Raw genomic sequence first — 21,654 nt, forward strand, 5'->3', positions numbered from 1 at the left:
AACGATTAGTTGAATGACTACTCAAATCTTCTCTGGTATGTAACAAACGACAATACTTGAGAAAACTTGCTACATTAGTACTCTGAGCGTTGTGTAAAACTGACGTTTCTTCAACTTCAGACGTCTTCTGAACACCCCCAACAGACCACATCACATTTGGTTGATATTTCACTTACTCATCCGCAGAAAATACAAACTGTGTTTGTATCTCTTCTATCAACAACAACTTAATCCGCACTTGACCAATGTTTGACCTTTCTGTGCACCACACTGTCAAGAGAAATTATGGCTTAAGACGCTGCTTCGAGAGTTCAAAATGTTTTTATATTTTGAATTAATTTTATAGCATTCTGTGCTAGAAAATATTAAAACCTATTAAGGAAACGAAATTGATGACTACATTTTCCGCTGAACTAAAAATGCAGTCACGAAAAAGGATAAAAGTCTCAGGCGAACTGGCTAATGAACGGTGATCTATTGATTTCTGTTAGACGTATGAGATAGTTTGTCAATTATTTATTATTTTGGAGAAATTTTTTAAAACTCTGTATGAATCAAAATGATACGAAAATTCACACCAATTCTCTTTACGGGGGGCGCCATTCTAAATGACACACGATGAATTTCTTTTCGTCTCTATTTCTTGCTTATATCACATTTTATAAAGGTACATGCTCCAGCAACCTTCTCTTCATTTTGCTATAAACTCAGTAATTCTTAACCGTAGATCGCTGAGTCACGGATTTCTCATTTCGCTGTCTCACGCTATAGCGTACACACTTTGAAATTGCGCACTCCTTGAACCTTTGAATTTCGTCCTAAGCTACGATTCCGACAAGAGGCACGACAGCATCTCTTGTGTCAATCGTCTGTCTTTTGGACCACAGTAAACTCGTGTATCTTCGCTCTTTGGGTTATTCTTTGGACTTAGAAAGAAAACATATTTCCGTACTTACAATAAAACCACCTATTTAAAACTCAGCGAAAACCTACATAATTTGATTATAGTCATAAAATTTACATCGGGCATAAATCAGACAATATTATGTAAGAAATACTTTCCGAATACACATTCACTGTTGTTTTTAAAATTCTATCATCAAAATGACAGATATGACACTGAATGTATAAGTAGCGATCAAGACAGAAAATTTGATGGAATTATTTAGCGAATCACTGGAAGAAATGAACGAATATCAAATGGAATTGCATGAATCAAGGAGTGATATGTTGTAAAAAAATCGTTACGTGTGAATATTTGTAAAAATGTTTTTTCTTGTCAGACTGGAAATCTTTCATGGAACACAAGGGAAAGAGTATGGAAGTGCTAAGGAGGGGTTGTAGTTTTGCTGAGAAATCCTTGTTCTTTCGCACTGTTTGTCGTTATACATAACATTTCAAGCTTCTTTTCATATTACTTCAAGATGTTTCCATGGAGGCGTAAAACTTCAGAATCTGTGTTTTAGAAATTCCAATTTAGTTCTTCCAAACCGCCATTTTATTTTTCGCGATGTTTAAATTTGCAGCAATATGTATCGATCTTCATTCCGATGGTTCCCAGTATATGATCTTGTCCTATTATTAGGTAATACAAACATTGTGAAGCAGAGACTTGGATAACTGATGTACGACGTAAGAAAACTAACATTCTGCAGTTTCCTCTTACTGTATAGCTTTACGTAATTTTCACAATTGGGTACAATGTAGTATTTTACAATTTCAGCAGGCGCTAGCGGTGAATAAATCCTAATTTATTAAAAAACTACGGAACATGTGAGTATTTGAGACATACTCTTTTTACTAGAGAAGCAGGTGCACTTACATCTTGTCTGTCGGTTTACAACTGGCATATCTAATGAGGAAGGCACACAGCGTTATACCAGGTCTCAAAGTTTCTTCAAAAATGGATTATTTCAGGTGTCATCGTGATTGAATGCTGTGTAAAAAAGAAGAGTGCTCTGACCTTAAGATCGTCATTCGACTGTATGGAAGACAAGAGTTAAATAAAAAAATGTATCGTGAAGAAACCCGAACGTTGGATTTGGTGAGGCAACCGTTTCGCCACTCGCAGCATTCATCATGCTAAACCTGTTTTCTGAAATTGTCATGTTTGGTAAAAAGTAGATAATTCAAAAAGTTAGCACCACGCAGAACAAAGAAAAGAAGAAATACTAGCGGGTAGGAGCGAATATTTGTTTACGTCAATCTTAAATTCGTCTCGCGAATGGCTGATCCGGAGCGTAGCAAGCCTGCAGCTGTGTGTGGACGAGTTTGACCTGACCGAGGTGGGCTTCTCTCTGTAATGAGTGTAGTTGGAATAAGAGGTAAACGTTCAACAAGGTAGCGTACTTGGTCCCTAAATTCTCCATACGTTGTTTCTCAGACGCTAAAAAGTTGAAATGTTATGATACGCCTCTATTGTGTGTTATATCGGGCTCTTGAATGGGTGTCACTTTCCTGCAACAATTAAATTACTTCTAGCTAAATTGCTAATTGGTTGTTCGTTCACGCAGCATAAGAGAAAATGCTCGTAGAATTATGGGTTACATGAGTAATGTCGTTTGCTGTATTCGCAAACTTAATGCGAAAAACTTTCTCTTGGGTCTTTACCAGCTATCGGGAATGTGAATACAGATTTGAAATTGAAAAGCTGTTACTCTCGGGAAAATAACAGATATATAAGAGGACATAAAACAAAATTTTTATTTGAAATGTAGTATTTGAATCGAAATGTATTGATCGCTCACTTCGGTGTCGTATTATGATTGTAATTATCAGACGCTATACGAAAATATTCTTTGAAATTTCATTCGCACACTCACAAGGGCTATAAAATACGTATCTCCATTGGTACAATTTCAGTTATTGTTTTATTATTTATCAGTTTTTTATTGTTTGTGTCAAGACTGCCTCAAAAACGTAATTGAATCCTTCATGTAAAGAGAACGTCCTGTATAAACTGCATTTCTCTCTCTTCATTACTTTGAGGCTCACCGGTACATAATACTCAATGTCTCGAAACTTTCTCTTCGCGTAGCTGAGCATTTAAGTGGGTGATAGCAGGGAAGGCAACACAACACCAGCGATCAAGACGTTTCTATGAATTACAACATGCCAAGTCTGTATGATCGCGTACCTTATAAATGTGAGATTTCATAAGTCAAATGAAAGAAAGTTTCTACTTTCATACGCCAGGAAAACAACTTGAAGAAGCATATTATTCAATTTACGAGAAACTCAAAAAATGTAGAAAAATAGTCTAAGGAAGTGCTGAATGTTAATTAGGATCACGTGGGATGTAAAGGAAAGGCTTATGATATCCTGTTTATATGGTTACGGGTCTGCTGCTGTAACTTTCTCGCATTCCACACTTCTCATACACAACTTCTGTAGTTGTCTTTGCATCTGCTTTTTGTTTCGAGAAGAATCCACAGAGCCTAAGTAAGATCAAAACTGGATAGCTCCTTCGACCTTTTCAGGAGTATTTGTCGGTTAAGATTGAATCTGTAATTTGGCTTTAGCATTGAATGTCTTTTTATAGTTTGCAGGTAATGTCATTCATTCCCGCAGACAGTGTAGGAGATAAAGAAATGTAGCCTAAGCAACCATGACTTTTGGTCAGACACGGCTCGAGATAGTTGTATGCCAAGCATCGTTAGAGCGGGTGCAGCTGTTGTTTTCCCTTCCCTACTACCAGACTCTCAAATTTCCAGACATCGAGTATTACATCCCAATCAGCCTCAAAATAACGCAGAGGGAGAAATACAATTTATAGAGGATGTTCTCTTTAGATGAAGTGTGCAGTTACATTTTTCTAGGCAGTCTTGACACAAATAATAAAAAAATTGTAACAGACATCAAAAATTACTGGAAGTGCACCAATGGAGATACGTATTTTATATTCCAAATGAGTGTGCGAAGTGAACTTTTCCAGTGATATTTTTGTACGGGGTCTGAGTAATTACAATTACACTGCGACGTCTATAAGGTATTACAATCCAAATTCGTAGCGGCAATCGTTCTTAACAGATATTCGTCATGGGTATCGACCAACGCTTTATGTGAATACGTGCTGGCAATAAAGAGCAAAGTCAGACAGGACAACAGTATTTAATTTTTATTTCTAATAACACGGCGGAATATTATGTAAAACGTATTTTGAACTTTGGTTGTTCTAGAACGCCTCTCCTCGGATGCCATATAGGAAAGGGAAAGAAAGTGTTGGTTTCATGCATAAGTTCGTAGCGTTGTTTCATAAGTTTAATAAACACAAGACATACAAGGAACAGAGACTTTAGTCATCAATAATATATCCTCCTTCACTATTTACAACAGTCTGCCAATGCCGGGTCAACTTTTCTACTCCGCGACTGTAGAAAATTGTGGTTTTGAAGCGGGGAATTCGTCGGGCCAGATTCGCACCGCATTTTCATCCGGGAAGGGAGTCCCTTGAAGGCCGTTCGACAGAGAGTGGTAGAGGCGAAAATCTGAGGGTGCAAGGTCAGGTGAAAAGATGGGTACAGAATGACTTCCCAACCGAGCTTCTGTATAGTGCTTCTTGTCAATCTAGCAGAATGCGGGCGAGCGTTATTGTGGAGTAGCACCACTGTACGCAGGCTTCCTGGTCGTTGTTCTTGGACCGCGTCTGCAAGACGTCGCAGTTGTCGACATCAAATGTCCGCAGTGATGGCTACACGTCAGGGAAGCAATTCTTCGTACACCATACCGTCGCTGTTCCACCAGAAGCGTAACATAATCTTCTGTGGATGCGCGCAGGTCTTTGAGCGCGAGCTGCTGCTTAGTATGGGCTCAGTCAGTCCTTTCTTTTTCTTGTCTTAGCTTAGCATTAAGACACAGTTTCTCGTCGCCATTAACTATACAGTACTGGAATGGCCGGTGTTGTTCACGAGCTGAATGATGACGAGCAAGCAGAGACGCACATATGGCGACCTGTTAATTTTGTGAGTTTGGCTTGGAGCATGAGGTGCCCATCCACCCGCGTTTTGAACCTTCTGCACTGCATGCGAATGTCACATATTGGTGGAATGATCACAGTTTATCACATGTGCCATTTCTCGAGTACGATGACATGGATAACAGTGGGTTAATGCTATTAAATGATCTTCATCAAACACTGAAGGTCTTCCTGAACGTGATGAAAAAATGGTTCAAATGACTCTGAGCACTATTGGACTTAACATCTGAGGTCATCAGTCCCCTAGAACTTAGAACTACTTAAACCTAACTAACCTAAGGACATCACACACATCCATGCCCGAGGCAGGATTCGCACCTGCGACCGTAGCGGTCACGCGGTTCCAGACTGAAGCGCCTACAACCGCTCGGCCACATCGGTCGGTGAACGTGAAGAGTCACTAATGTTAGAACGATCCTCCTTAAACCGATGAAATCATGCTCTGTCCAGTTGCAGTATCCCCATACACGGTGCAAATGTTTCTGGCTGCGTCCGTTGCTGTCACCGCTCTACTGAAACCAAACAGAAGAATACGCCGGAAAGATTCCGATTTCTGTACGTGCCACTCCATTTTCTAACGTCCACAGTTCCGACACTATCTCCGAATGGCAATATGAAAATATATAAACTCACACAGCAACAGTGAACTAAAAAAAATGACAATCGATAAATAAACCCACAGCAACCGGAATACCAACGTGCAAAATGAAAGCACTAAGAACTTATGCACCAACCTAGTGACTCGTTGACGAGTATCTTCAGGAAAGTATCTCTCACTATATCGTTCATAGATATCAAGTGCGTACTGAGTGTTGAGTTTTGAGACAGAGATTGATTTGACAGACTTCTGGTTGGTTTCTTGACTTCTTTGCATGTACGAGTTACTTGTGCTCACAGATCTTTTTCATTATTATTTGTTTAAAGGTCTGTATACCTCATTTTCGTTTCACTAGTGGCAGAAACCTGAGAAAGGGGGGATGGGAGAAGCGCCGTTAGGGTGAAATGTTCCATTCGCAATATCTTATGGTTCTTCACATACTTAAAAAATTACTCTTTGTGTGCTAAACAAGCAAAAAATCTGAATTCTCCAAGCAAGAAGCAGAACCTCAACGCGAAGATATTGATTAGGATTGCTGCTACATATCCAGATTAATGGCATGATTAGTATAGTCTGTCTATAAATTTTGATGACAATCGAAGCGTATTTCACAGAGGATTATGTGATCCAAAGTGAGAATCTGTGACTGCTTACGCTTTGATTTATTATTGGGTTTCAATAATCTAAAATTATAGCCGCTATTAGGGAGTGCAGGAAGTAGCGCCTATATTTCTGGTAAACTTGCAGTTTGTGACCACGCTTACGTTTACCGAGCTGAAGCGCTGTATTATCTGCGTATGGGAAATAGCGCAGAATTGAGTAATTGTCAGCAATAAGAGAAAAGGCAGGCAGCCTTGTGAAGCACAGGGTGTGGAGTCTTTCTCTGATTATAAAAATTTATTTCTCGGCAACTATGCCACATACAGCTATGCAGTTTGTTTCAAATGGTAGCTTAACCCCTAAGTTTTTTTGTGGTTACATTTCCACATATCTGTCCAGGTTTTTGGAAATGGTTGCGTAACTCATGAAATTTTATGAATACAGCTCTACAGGTGCACGTTGCATCTCAATTACAGGAATGTTTCGATAAGATGGTGGAACGCCAAACTAGGAGTTATTTGTTCGCCAATTCTTGGAAGAAACTTCCCCAGACTTATGGACCGGTAAAGACGGTTCATCATCATGGCCACCACGTTCACCAGACATAACTCTTCTATCTTTGTGGGGTAAGGTTAAAAATAAAGTGTTCAGTTCACCAGTTGCTGATGTGAAAATTCCTACGGCGCGAGTACGAACAAATGCATGGAGAGAAATTGAGTATCAACTAGACGTTCTAAGCCACCAAACTGAGTACATGCAGAAGTTTATCCACAAAAAATTGTAAAAGTTAAATTACCATTTGCAACAAATGATACACCTGTATCTAGTACAGTTCGTTGGAAATAATATTTTGGATTGAGGGTAGATGCTATGCTCGCCATGTTTATCACACTTTATCAGTGCGACGTCCTCTTGTTAGCATTTAGCAAAAATAGGGAATCCACCCACTCCTCACAGCTCTGCCTTTCAGCGAACCAACCAGCTGACTTACTTGATTTTATCCTATAGCTTTTTATGCCAATATTTTTCGCAAATATACACTACCGCTCATTAATTTCAATACTCCCTGGTATTTCAGATTTACAACACAAATAAAACGTTATTTCTCACAAAATATAATTATATTAACTTCCACAGATACAATACAATGACAATCATTATACTTTACTTTAATCAGAGTATCCTCCTTCGGAATTAATGACTGCCTCACAAACTCGAGGTATGCGGTCAATCAGTTTTTGTAGGTATCACCCTTAACAATATTCCAGAGATGTTCCTTGCTGCATATATTAACTTCCCTGATACGTCTGTCCACTTAATCCCAGACCATTTCAATGGGATTACAATCGTGACTTTGGGATGGCCATACCATGATATTCAGTACTTACTGTTTTTCCTTTGATGCAATCTAGTTCGTACAGTATGTCGACCGATGTTTTGGGCCATTATCCAGTTGTAGGGTGAACCCTTTCCCTATTAAGCGCAATCCATTTCGCACTGCATGATACTGAAGTATGCGGTGGTACTGCTTCTGCCATACATCATTCTATTTTCACAATATCACCAACTCTATCTCCGGCAAAACATCCCCAAATTATAATAGAACCTCCACCGTGTTTAACTGTAGGTAGAACATATTGCTGGACTACCCTTTCCCCTACAAGTAGGCGAACAAATATTCTCCTTCTGGTTCCAAAATCCTCGAACTTAGATTCATCGGTAGATAACACCTTCGTTCACTCTTCCGATGTCCAATTACCATGTTTCCTAGTCCAATCAAGTCACTTCTGTTTATTTATGGGCCTTAGAAGGGGTTTTCTTGCTGTGACACATCCTTTCAAGCCGGCTTCAATCTCCTTTTTACAGGTGCAACAGATATTGTTGTCGTGTTCATCTCTACCAATTCTGCACGAATTTGGGGCGCTGTTTTCAAAATATTTATTTTACTGGTAAATCTAATATATTTATCATACTTTTAGTTGTTTTACGAGGTCGCCCTGGCCGTGGTATGTCCTTGTTGCTACCTGTTGTCTTCTGGCGGTGAAAGGTGTATTGCACTTCCCCAATAGACACACTATACTGTTTCGCAATTTGGCGAATAGATAAACCTGCTTGGCGAAGTGCTACAACTGCAGCACGTTTTTCTATGGATCTCTCCACTCTTGGAGCCATACTAGCGATGTGCACACTTCAATGTCACGAAGGAACTGACGTGCAGGAACCACACGTTGTGTATTGTAGCAGTGCTTGCCGTTCGCTGCGGACATCACATCACTACAGGGAACAACACAGGTGCACCAAATGCGGCGTCAGTCGGCAAATAGGTAAGCAAACATATCAGTTAGGTACATAACGTGTATGTACACGACATTGTTTGTTGGATACTATTGTATCTCGCTGACCATAAGCAAAAATCATCAGATGTGCACAATTCTTGTACTATTCCTTTGCTTCCTCAACCGTACCCACGGTGTTAGACCTTATCTACGGAGAACTAGATGTCATTTATTGGGTGTATTGAAATTAATGAGCGGTAGTGTATATATTCTCTTTCTGAAAATAGTAAAGTTTGAAATTTATAAGCTTTTGGATACGTTCGAACCATTCTTATCTTGGTAAGTTAAATCTTGGTTTTACAAGGATTCAAAAGGTTCTGAAGAATGAGACAGGCATAATTTTTTTTTTTTTTTTTTGACTGATACGAAAAGAAGTCGCTGGGCGTTAATACGGGTGAATACGGGCAATGTGACATTAATCCCACATTTTTCTACGTCAAATAATCAAATATTTAACGTTTCTGTGTAACATATAACGTTGTCATGATGAACACTGATGCGATTTTTTTGTACTGTTTTTCCTAATTTCACCGATGATTTTGATAGCCGGCCCTACATTCGTTTTGAGCAGTGCCCTGAAAATATTCCCGTATTGTATAAAATTTGACACATGATTGAACAATAACGCGATCTAAATACTATTAATGAATATATGGTAGTGAGTGAACTATCATGGCGCGACGGATTATACTGGATGTTACAGATTTCTAGGCCTTGTAGAGGGGATTGAGAACATAATATTTTAAACAGGAACCCTTTCCGTTCTACGACAGTTTCAGTTCAGATGTTTAACTCATACGCTAATGCTTGAGGAACTGAATTGGGCGTGAGGCAGTGCAATTACTAGGTAACATAACGAAACACCCATTTATCACTTAACTACATTTGTTTGTATTAACAGCACAACATTACGAATTTACATTATTCCAAAGCAAAAAAGCACTCAGCATACCATACGTACTGTTCAGTACTGATGAATGACAACATCAGCTTGATGTGGCGACCAGAAACGTTGTTACAGACATTGTACCTGCCTCACGCCAAATTCAATTCCTCAAGCATTAGCGTATGAGTTAAACATCTAAAAGCATGTTCTGGTACACATTCTTCATCCCATCTGATGTCTCTTCAATTTATTGTGGGACGGCCAGAACTCGGGCCGGCAGATCTTCCTCTGTCTCTACAGGAGTCTCGTAGATTAAACTTCGCATATGACTCCACAAGATGCAGTCCATAGGAGTACACGTCATCCTGCCTAGCCCATTGCACATTATGCTAACCATCTTTCCCTCAACATACGTAGACGCGTTACACGTCCAAACTGAAACCGTCGTAGAACACAAACGGCACGTTACCGAACATGGGTTCTTATTCAACATATTACGTACTCACTCTCTTCTATAAGTCCTAGAAGTCTGTAACAGGAATTTCCGAACGCCCTGTATAAAAGCGGTCATTTAATATGTGTTAAAGTGGGACAAAGTTCTACCCAAATGCTTTGACAGTCCAAATACAGCCTGTAAGTGTGAGAGCGTCTTTTCTTATTGGAAAGATGCTTACAGTACAGATGGGATTGCCTTTCGTATGGCTTATTATGTAGCAAAAGGAAGAATGTCGTACTGAAACGTAAAGTTCGATGTCTGTATGGCTGCAGCAGGTGTCTTGAAGCTCGCTGCAGCTAGAGGCTTACCTTAATTGGTTTCAACATTGTCTAGAAAACTAGTAAATTCTTCCTCTGCTGAAGGCCATTTATAGTGGTACTAATTCTCCTGAAGGCGGACACTTGTTAATTACGTTGTGTTCGCGCCTGCTACTACTGAAAATAAGGAGTAATCGAACGCATGTTCCGCTGACTCTAAAGGTCCGTAAAACTGAAGGTTGATTTCAGGGAGAAACCAGTTTATGAAAGATATTAAATTGAACTAAATTATTATTAAAAAGAACTATGAAAATTCCTAAACATTAGATACAAATGTCCGTAAACGGACAAATAACACGCATTCACAAAAACAGTAAAGAAACTCATACTTTCAAATACCCGTGATATTATTTAGTGAGCAGAAAGTAACCTGAAAGGCGACCTGTATCCACGTATGACTTGATGAAAGATCGATATTAATCCTTGCACATTCAGACAAAGACGCGGTCGAACTTTGCACATAATTGCATCTAAAATTCGGGTAGGCGTTAAAATATAACGAAGCCACTGTATGCCAAGCTCTCACCAAGACTCCTGGAAGTTGCGGTGCAGAAATGCTCAAATCAAATCATTCGCAAAGCAAAATGCCTGAACCTTATGAAATCGAAAGTGTGTAGCGTGATGTAAACAGCGCCTTAGTGTCTGCAAGCGTAGGAAGGAAATGTGCAGTATGACTGACTACCAATGCTGCACTATCGAAACTCCGCGCCAAGCCACCTTATTGGTTGACGAGGCTTTGCATTCAAGGTATTGCTTGCAGTCAGGATGCTTAACGAAAGATGAGACTGCACTAGCAGACGAAAGCTTTGCTGCCTACAAGTGACTCGCAATTCGAGGGCATATACATTATATGAAAAACGTTTCTAACACGCTGGTTTCAGTGCATAACAAACAAATTGTTGAAAACCATTGAGAATTATCCCTTCGTCCATTTTCTAAAGCAATTGTCTGTCGCGGCTTGTCCAGTGTAACCAAAGAAAGATGCGGTCATTATTTTGGAATGGCTTCGACCAAAACAGCATTTTTCGGTTCCTGTCTATCTTGGAACACACAAAACTGTGATTTCTGCTTAGTTCACCGCTGGTTCAATTGTATCCAAATATTGTCTCATGTTACAATGCTGATACGAATTTTACGTTTTCACGGTCGAATTGGTTGAGCAGTTCCTTACGCCAAGTGACTTGAGCTTCTTTTTGAGCTTCGACCAAATTGTGGATAATTAATCAGGAATTGTTTTTTTTCGCAGCTAAAACAGTTAAATTTCTTTTTCGCAGCTAAAACAGTTAAATGTTCATGGAGAATCGGATGTAATGAAGCCCTCGATATGTCTACGGACGCCACGTGCAGATCCTCTGCAGTCATAATGCAGGCACCGTTTTTTGGAACAACTAAGATTTTTGGTCAGCCATAGGAAAATTCATCGGTTACGAAAGCACGACCTGAATGAAATTCTGCAAACCAATTTCAGAAGGTGAGTTGTTACTGAAAGTTGAACGAAACGACTAGACGCATTGTTGTTCTTAAACCTTTACGGAAAATCGTAAAAAATCGTTCAGCGGAAATCTTCTCGCGACATTTACATTTTTTCACAACTCTGCTTCTTTAAACGCTCAGTATAAACAAAGTACTCAGACAGTTTCTGGTCTAGTAATAAAAAGATAATAAATTGCAAATTACTGTCAGATCTCAATAGTGCTCCTTATAGCATTACACTGCAAGAGTTCCACGACAACGGTCTTACGCGTTAGAGGTACAAATTTTCCCGCAATTTATGCGTTAATGGGTAAACTGAATAGATGACTATTAACATTATTATCATTTGCTCCGTGCGAAATAAATTATCCTCATTTTGTTTCATTTGACAACATTTAAATTTTATGGGCCGAAAGCGAAACAAGTATCACTCTGTCACACAATTCTCCTTTTCCATCCCCACCTCTCTCTCTTTTTCTGTCTCTTCACACGAGCGCGCGCACACACACACACACACACACACACACACACACACACACATAATTACACTAAATTTTAAGTGTTCAGGGAAGAATTTCTTATAAAACAGGTAATTATTCTTGCTACGTAAATATATGTGAAATGAAATGTTGTAATGTTTCGGTTACAAAGGCAGTCGATAGTATTTTTAAACTCAAACCTTCCTTCGCTTTTTTAAGGTGATGGAGTGTACATATTTCTGTAAATATAACATATAACTATGAATATTTGTTTGTTTGTTCGTCTTCTGTACGTTTCTTTACGATTCAGTTAACTACGATGAAACTTTCGTCAGTTCTTGTGCAAACATCCGAGAAGGTTCCTGTGGGGCTAAGAACCACTTATTACCAATAGGGATGGGGTAAAAAGACGACGACAGAGAAGCTTGACTCAGTGATGTCCGGACCATTTTCAGTCAAATTTTGTACATACATGACTAATATTTGTCTAAAAATATTATGAGAGTAATATAACCCAACCGCAGCTAGAAGTGGGTGTGGTAAGACGTGACATGTAGAAGTATCCAATCCATAGTTTTCGGGGTCGATAGACTTATTGCTGAGGGTCACGATAACGCTTCACTCCTAGAATTGGGGGAGGGGTCTGCGCGTGCGAAGACAAAGACATATCAGCGTATGTCTGTAACACCTGACTGAATTACCATCCCGTCTGGTACACATATCGCTATCTGGAAAAAAATTACTGTGACAGTAAGACTCGTTTAGCACCCCTATGGATGAGAGGCTGAGGTGAAAAGAGTGACGTAAAGGCATAACTCAGGACGCCTGGAGGAATTTTAACCACATTTGGTATTTTTTATGAAAATACTGTGGGAGTAAGTTACCCCTACTACCGCAAGGGAAAAGGGGGGGGGGGAGATGAGAATGAGGAGAGGTGGCGCGCAGAAACGTACGAAGAAGATTTGTTCGTATTTATTTCCCGCAATTAGCCGACTTGGAATACTCTAAAAGTAAGAAGCGCCAATCGTGTCTCATTTGCGTTGTTCGGTGGCTCAGCGACTTCGTGAGAATGAACACTGCACCAAGCCAATAATTTTGCCAGCGCGTTTGGGAGCGAAAGATCGTGCCACACGATGCAGTACCTCAGATACATTTAACGTCCACTCTAGATTCACGATGAAGTGAGCATATCCTGCTGTGCATCTTCTCAACATCACGTCACGCCGAGGTAGTCACTTGATGTTGTGATGATGCTGCTGTCTGCATTTTGCGGTAATAGCGAAACTTGAATATTTCACGTACTGGCCTTGTTTACATACGTTTCTGCACGTTTGAGTATCAATAACAGCTATAGTGCACTATTGTTGCTACGGATGTAAAGAGATGTATGTGAGACGAGGACCAGCTATTATTCGTAGGTATGTGCAACAGATCTATAATTGTCAATGTCATGTTGATATTATGCACGTTGTATGTGCAAAAATGTTCGAGACACGGTATTATAAAGTCTTGTACTGTGGGGCTCATTTCTGCGAATTTTTGCAATGTGCTTACGAGACAAATGCTAAATAAATCAGCACGGGTCTTTGAGTAAATCAGTGTATACGTGATATGTTCAACGAAGGTATAAATTACACGTGACAGTCTGATTAATTTCCTCCCATTTATGCAAGTTCTCAAACTGTTGTGCGTATCTAAGTACTTCTGCATTACACAGTTTCCTACATTATGTGACTTACATATTCTACTTTCCACAAAGACGAACAGAATCAAAAACTGAAAATAATAATAGACAAACATATGGTGTGATTAATTTATTTGCTGTAACAAGTTCATAGTTACAAATGTATTGCCTTTTTTTTCTTGACACTTCAGCGCTCTGTACAGTGTCATTGTAACGTAATTCTTTAAAAAGAGATTCGACAGTATGAATAAGTCCAATACCAAACGTAAAAAAATTATAATTGGATGACACGTCTTCCAGTAATAGAAAAAAACGTAAATAAAATGGAAGCTGAGCTATGACATGTAGCGACAAAGCACAGTACTCTTGCTCCTCACATCTTTAAGCGAACTTCAGTTCCTGGTATCAAATTGTTAAAGTGTATATAAAACACGTATACAGAGTTTTACGGTACTTCTGAAGTTAATTTCCTGGACCGGTGAAGTAATAACTTTCAAAACACACTATGCGCTATTCGGACTAAAATGTGCAGTCCCAAAATCACGTGACGTGAACTGAAGGAGATGTGGCAGAATTCTCGTTCTACGCATCTGAATGCTCACTCTATATAATATGGGGATAGAACAGCGAGCAGACTGCCAGACACTCACCAAACATCGTCCTGTTTCTCAAAACGACGATCGGTTACTTCTAGAAGGAAGGAAGGAAGGAAGCAAAATTATGTTTAACGTCCAGTCGACATCGAAGTCATTAAAGACGGAGCACAGGTTCGGATTGTGTAAAGGATGGGGCAAGAATCAGCCGTGCCCTTGCAAAGGAACCACCCCGGTTTTTGGCTGGAGTAATTTAGAGAAATCACGGAAAACCTAAATCTGGATGGCCAGACGCGGGTTTGAACCATTGTCCTTCCGAATGCAAGTCCAGTGTGCTAACCACTGCACCACCTCACTAGGTAGTTAATGCTAGAACTACTACTTCCTTCAGAATTAAGATGGAAGTGAAAGGCGAAATACACCGGGAATACAGATGAAATGTCGGTACAAATATGTGTGAAATAAGTTAAATGCGTATAACATAAGTTAAATGAATGTGAATTATACAGGATGTCTCTACTAAGAGTTGTCGGGCGCGTTTTATCTGACGTTTCGGCAGATATCTGCAATTTCGTTTATGCAGTTTCTAGCTGGACACAACACAGACTTAATACCACTCATTGCGTCTTCCGAGCGACGCCCAGCGTCGACGGAAAGCGACCGTTTGTTTCCCTTTACAAACAAAAAGATTTTTAAGGCATAATTTTACGTGTTCATTCGATAGAGTGAAACCTAATTTATCTAGTGCGTTATTCGTTTTATCGAAATGTATTAGCAGGACCAGTACGCTGATTAACCCTCCAGCAGAGACAGCTCTGCTTTGACCAGCGATGACTATCACCACCATGCAGTAGCACAACTCAGTCTTTGCAGGAGACCTGCAGAACTAGTTATTCTTTGAGTTTTAATGTGCTCGTTAATTCATATCGATAAAATACATATTGCGCTAGGCTAAAACGAAATTGCAAATATCTACCAAACACCAGAGAAAATTCTTGGGAGTAATATCCGGTATACATGTGTGAAATTCAAAAAGCTAATATATTTTATAAATGCGTAGGTGTTGTGATATCTTGGCAATCGATTACTCAGTTTCCCTGGAGTTGTTCATGCTTCAGAGGAAATACAGTATAAGGGCAACTGACTTTCGAATCGTCATCGTAATGACCATTGCATCTTAAGAAGAAACTTGAGTTTTTCTTTTAGTCTCTATCTTCGTATTTTTTGACTAGAAGTTAGATGGAAATATTCTTAACGAGTAATACGAATCGAAAGTGCTGACAAAAAGAACATCAGTGAATAATTTCCGTGTAGGGGAAATATGAATACACAGAATGAGGAACCTGCCATTTTTCAACTCAAGTACATTTTATTCCACCTAGAGTAACTGACTTAAGGGCTCATAAAATAATATCCAACCTGTTTTCCTAATCTTGCGTATCTCTGCATGTAAGGAATCAATTAAAAATAGGAAAATGTTGTATTTTAATTTCATTCTTGTCGAGACAAATTCCGTTTTACAACGCTTTCGTTAGTGCGAAGAGAAATTACGGACATGAAGTTACTGACTTATAAAAATGGAGCTATCTACTTCGACAGCTGCACTATTACAATACTGACCAGAAATGCAATTTAGTAAAAATGCATTTAAACTTCAGATTGTCCTACTGTTTCTGTAGCAGATAGAACAGCGATCCATCCGGTAAAATTAAGCTATTTTCAATGGTAATTATCTTCGCTCAGGTTAGAGATTAGTCTGTTTCTTATTGCCCTCCGTTATTAGATGTGAATTAAGTCCAACGGAACCACTAGCTCCGTAGGCCAAGTAGTTGTGAGACAAACTGAATTTTATTTCCTCTACGTCCTTAAAAAATTTACATTATCAAATCTCAACAAATTCTTTTAACTTCTCTAGGTGTACAGTGATTCTTTTTGACCAATGAGAGCTTTCTCGGAATCATTTCGATGTACTGGGACCGTTATCAATCTGTATCAAAGTCAACAGAACTGAAAGAAGGAAACGTTCTTAATAGACACTGTCCAATTCGCAGAACCTTCAGAGACGCTGCGAAACTGCAAGCTTCATCACGAGATGGTGTATCCGAAATAAGAATGTGGCCAACGTTACAATATAAGGAACAGTTATTGTAATATTGCAGTGATGTAAAAGAGAGATTGATATTAGGAATAAATATCATCTCTACATCTCAGTACTGAGATTTCCAATATTAAGTTGTGTCAATGGTTTCCCCACTTAGGTTAAGGATGGCGGTTATCGCTGAAGCAAATGGTTTTCAGTTATATCGGCTTTTCCAACTTGAGTTTAACCGGACTGTTAAAAGCGCTCAAAATAACCGATTTTCAGTGATTTATTCGAGTTATTTTCTATAATAAACGTAGAAATGGAACAAATATTGAAAAATTTTGACTCCTTCAGTTTCAAGGTACACAGATGAAAATATTTAATTAAATACGTAAATAAAAGAAAACTTAATCCGTCAACGATTCGCTCTTTTCTCGAAAAGTGATAACTGGTTGACTACTACAAGAATCACCAGTACTCTCCTATCGATTCTTAGTTTTTTGGAAGTCTGCTCAAAAATCATGTTTTAACTGGGGATCGTAACACTATTTGTGCATTACGAATAGTCATTGTTAAAGGGTGAAAACTGAAGTCGAAGAACTGTGTTTTTCGTTTTATGTTGTCCAGTTTGATGGGCTAAAAGCAGAGAAAGGCATGTTGTGTAGACTCAGATAGAAGATCAACCGCTTTCTATTTTTAATGTAAACTGTGACTGGTTAAGTTTTAAGTTTCGTCCTTAAATTATATTGCAGGTTTGTTGTGGCTCCTCCCGGTTTTAATCCTCTACAACAAACGGAGAATTGTACTTCCTTGATACCGCCCTTAGTAAAATACTTCCAAACAAGGATGGTGCCATTCTGTAATACAACGGGTGTCTGTTGACGACACTGAGGAACTACCATATAGACCAGATGGGGCAAGTGTTACACACTGACTGTACACTCGTACCTTCCGATAGACCACGTCGCGAGGTACTATTGTCTCAGCAATGCTGTACAATTCTTATGCCATGTGTTTGGTGCTCGCTTCTGTCGGCGTTGTTACTAAAATAACACTGATCGCTTTTCTCCATTTTCTTTAATAAAGTAATATTTCAAAACAACGAAAATTTCACGAATAAAAATAATTCGTTCTTTAAAAAAGGTTTACTTAAAACGAAAAATTTTAGCACTGCTGCAATTCAAAATTAATATTCAGTTTTTTACCGGTTATTAGTAAAAAATAAAAACACCTGTTTTAACCGAGACCAAAGAAATACCGAAAAATACCAGTTATTCAGAACTAAAATACCGGTATCGATTTCAGCCGGTCAATTTTTTCTATTCCTAAGTCAGGTTTGTTGCGATCCTGCTGTAAGTCAATATTGCCAGTTGCCATTCCTCACGACGGACTTGACCTACGTTAATAATAGTTCTTCCGGATCGCCTGTCGAGCACTCCAAAAGGCAACATACAACTCATAAAATAGCCCCTACCTCAGCTGGGTGTATTTTCGTGTGATGCGCCAGTCAACTCGCTACGAGAGTGGCAATAGTACTCCAAGAATACAATTTAAATCTATAAATTCGTCTCAAACGCACGAAACAGATTTATTGCTGAACGTGTATGAGAAATAACTGACATTGCAGGGCCAAACAAATTTAAGTTCTACGTTCTGCTTATGTAAAACGAAAAAAATAGACTAAGACTTGAAACAAACTAACGCGCCACACTGCGAAACAACGACAGTTATAGTGGTCATAAATATCGGATATTCTTACTTGCGTTAATGAGTGTTCGAATGCTCTTGTGCTTGTCACACTGCCAATTCAAAAACTTGTACAGAATCTGTCGTAAAAGTAACAAGCGCGCTTCTACAAGAACGTATAATGTTTCTACGATACAATGAAATAAACGTGCGAGGTTTTTGTTGATAGTTATTTATGCAGACGGAATTTTCGACTGAAAAGATACATCAGAAAGTAAATTACATTTTAAAATGTATCAGCTATTAGACTGGCAGAGAACAGAAAAATTGACCCGAAAGTCTATTGGTATTATAAAAGGTCGCTTTTCAATAATACATATGATTTTAACACTATCTTTTGCGTCTACCTTGCTGTAAATTTTGTCATAATTTATCTGATTTCTACGTCAGTCAGCGTCATTAGCATTTATTTCAGTGAAAATATTCTATAGAGCGTATCCTGTTCTTTGAAAATTGATGACACAGCAAGATATGTTTGCTCTCAGTTTTCTGACTGAATATCACGCTAACGTAAAAAGTTATCAGAAATTTGAGTCCAGAAATACAGTGTGCTGCACTTACATCGTATTGCATAATGAAGCAAAAGAAGCTATATCCCTCGAATGCGAATGATCAGTTCTTCTGGAGGTATAAAGAAAGAGTTTTCTATATCATAAGTGTTATAGTCAATATGATTCTGGATTAACTAAATTTTCCCAAGAATCCAGATTTCATAGTGGTATTATATCACTTGCGTGTTGAAGACGCAGTTAAGTAAGTGAAAAAAATAAAAAAAATTATGGGTCTGCCTTTCAAACTGGAAGTAGCAGAACCAGAAGAACTGTTGAATGGAACGGACTGTTTTATCTGGCGTGACATAAGAATAAGCAAAAGAAAAGGTAACAACGTAAAACGGAATTAGAATAACGTATGCCAAATCTCGGATATAGGGAACTGACAGGAAATTTAAGAAAGTTTCTTTCCTACTGCGAAGTTAACCAGACTTTAACATGTGTCGAGGAGAAAAAAGAGGAATGAGGGAAGAAGGAGAAACTAACCAACGTTTTAAAAAACGAAGAAAAAAATAGCAGGTTGTGCAGACGAAAGCTTTGTATACCACAGAAAAGTAGTTAGTTTTGACCGGAAATTCAGTCAAAATTTTATAAAATTCAAGTTTGGAACACAGAATTACACGGGAGTCGAATATGGCGACCAAAGAAACTCAGAAAAGGAGATCGGATGTAAGTAAAATGCTTTGTTACAGAAATGTACAAAAATAATTTGGACACGAAAAATACAGAACAAAGACTTATTACTAAATGGATAAGACTAATAAAATCTTACTAGGGGAAAGTATAGGTTGGTGAAACATGCTACGATTTTCTTCTCTGATAACGGACATCGGAACAAAGACTGTGGTATTTGAAACAGTTTATGTAGTTTACTTGTTAGAATGCGGATATTAAGAGCCTGACGAATGATAAAAAGAATTGGGGGAGGGGGAAGGGACAGTAATAGAATATTTTACGCGCGCAGACACACACACACACAGACACACACACACACACACACACACACACACACACACACACACAGTATCAATTATGGTGCACTATTTGTCAGTTTTTAAATTTAATGGATGTGATTCCTTGCTTTACGTAGAAAAGAAAAAGAAAAAACAAAACCGCAGTCACTTTAAACCCAATTTTTTGAGCTGTTCTGCTGTCTTACTCCCTAGTCTCTATACTACAACATCCTAGTCCGTATACTACTCTAAATACAATCAAAGCATTTGCAGCATTAAGAAACAGCGAATTCCTTTTATAAGTTATACGCTGCACAATTAAATCTTTTTTCATAACTTGCTCTAGTAAGAGGAAGTGTATTCTGAACTAGATTAAGATACCTCCAGGTAATAGCTTACTGTACGGGTAACTGCTTTTAGTAATTGACGTCACAATACATCGTATTCGTGATCTGTACTTCCGACATAGAAATTACAGAAACTTAACAAGAAACGTTTTCTACCTCTTTGTAAAAGCGACAGAGGCATCTTTCAAAACATTTATGTACCGAGATACACATAACTTACTGGTACTGTTGATCCCAGGAAACATGTCACTTAGCTGACAACAAAAGCGTAGAGCTATTAGCTGGCTCACACCAATTCTTCAGCAACTTTTTGATACAATACCTAAATTTCTTGAATTAGCTAGTTCTTTTGAGTTCATAAATTTCTGCCTTCAACCGTCAGATTGAATGATGACAATTTTATAGCTCCTCAAATTATTTTTGATCAATCACAGATTTCATTTCAGCAGAAATAAAATATAGGGAGCTTTAGATGTGCAAAATACTGTAGAATGTATTTCACGATACACATTACCTCTCTTATGTTACTCGTCTTTATAACACTTTAATTTGCGAAGGTATGTTTCGAATAATTTTTGTTCACAAAATTTTAAGTTTTTTGTATGCAAGTGATTTATATAATTTTGAGGATTTAAATGTTTTAGTATTTTGTTAGTTCCATGAAGTTTTCATAGTTTTCATCGTTTGTAGCTTCACATATGCAGTAAACTGAAATATTTGGGAAATATTTAGAAATGTTTGAGTGCCAAATTAGAAGACGTTTGATCTGATTTTTAGATAGATTGTACGTTACATTTGGTTTACAAAGCTTGTTACTTGCGACGCTGAATAGTTCTTGCGTCTTTTGAAGAGAGTGACCATCGCATGTAGCGAACGTAACGGTATACATGTGCTGTACTGTAAATGAAACAACGAAATAGTATGAATTACTAAATCAAAATTTCATAGGATATCATTCCTGAACTATTTGCTAGTAGCTTTTGGGAAGAATGTCCTTCTGACTGTTCCCTCGCTGCCCCTCCCCACCCTCTTTCCGTCTAGAAAAAAATGCTTATATTTTCAAATAATCAACTATTGTGTGCGACTTTCTATTAGTTCTAGCACAGTAGTGGAGTATTCTTGATTGGTTGTATAACGAAAAGTGTCCTGGTAAGCTGAAACGAAGAAATTCTACATATATCACTTTTGTCACAGGAGGCGTAAAAGTTTTGTGGTTCACATACATGGATATACCTGTGCAACCTACCCATTATAGTCTTAAAGATTCGATTTTCTTCAACGAAGAGGACTTGATAGGAGGATGATCTCAGACAGCTGCGTTCCCTATCTTTACTCTTACGTCTGTGAAACGTTTACTGTGAAGTCAAATCAGTGTAACACTGTGAATGAATGTTCAGAGAACTCTGAAAATTACGCTGCATGTCACTAAAGGTAATATCAGCGACGGAATTATAATCTCAAATTAAGAAGAACGGGGCGAGAAATGGGCTGCGCTCTTTATCCGATAAGTGACTTCGGGAAAACCGCGAGAAGCTGA

The sequence above is a fragment of the Schistocerca americana genome, chromosome 7 (genome assembly GCF_021461395.2).
Source record: "Schistocerca americana isolate TAMUIC-IGC-003095 chromosome 7, iqSchAmer2.1, whole genome shotgun sequence".
NCBI lineage: Eukaryota > Metazoa > Arthropoda > Insecta > Orthoptera > Acrididae > Schistocerca > Schistocerca americana.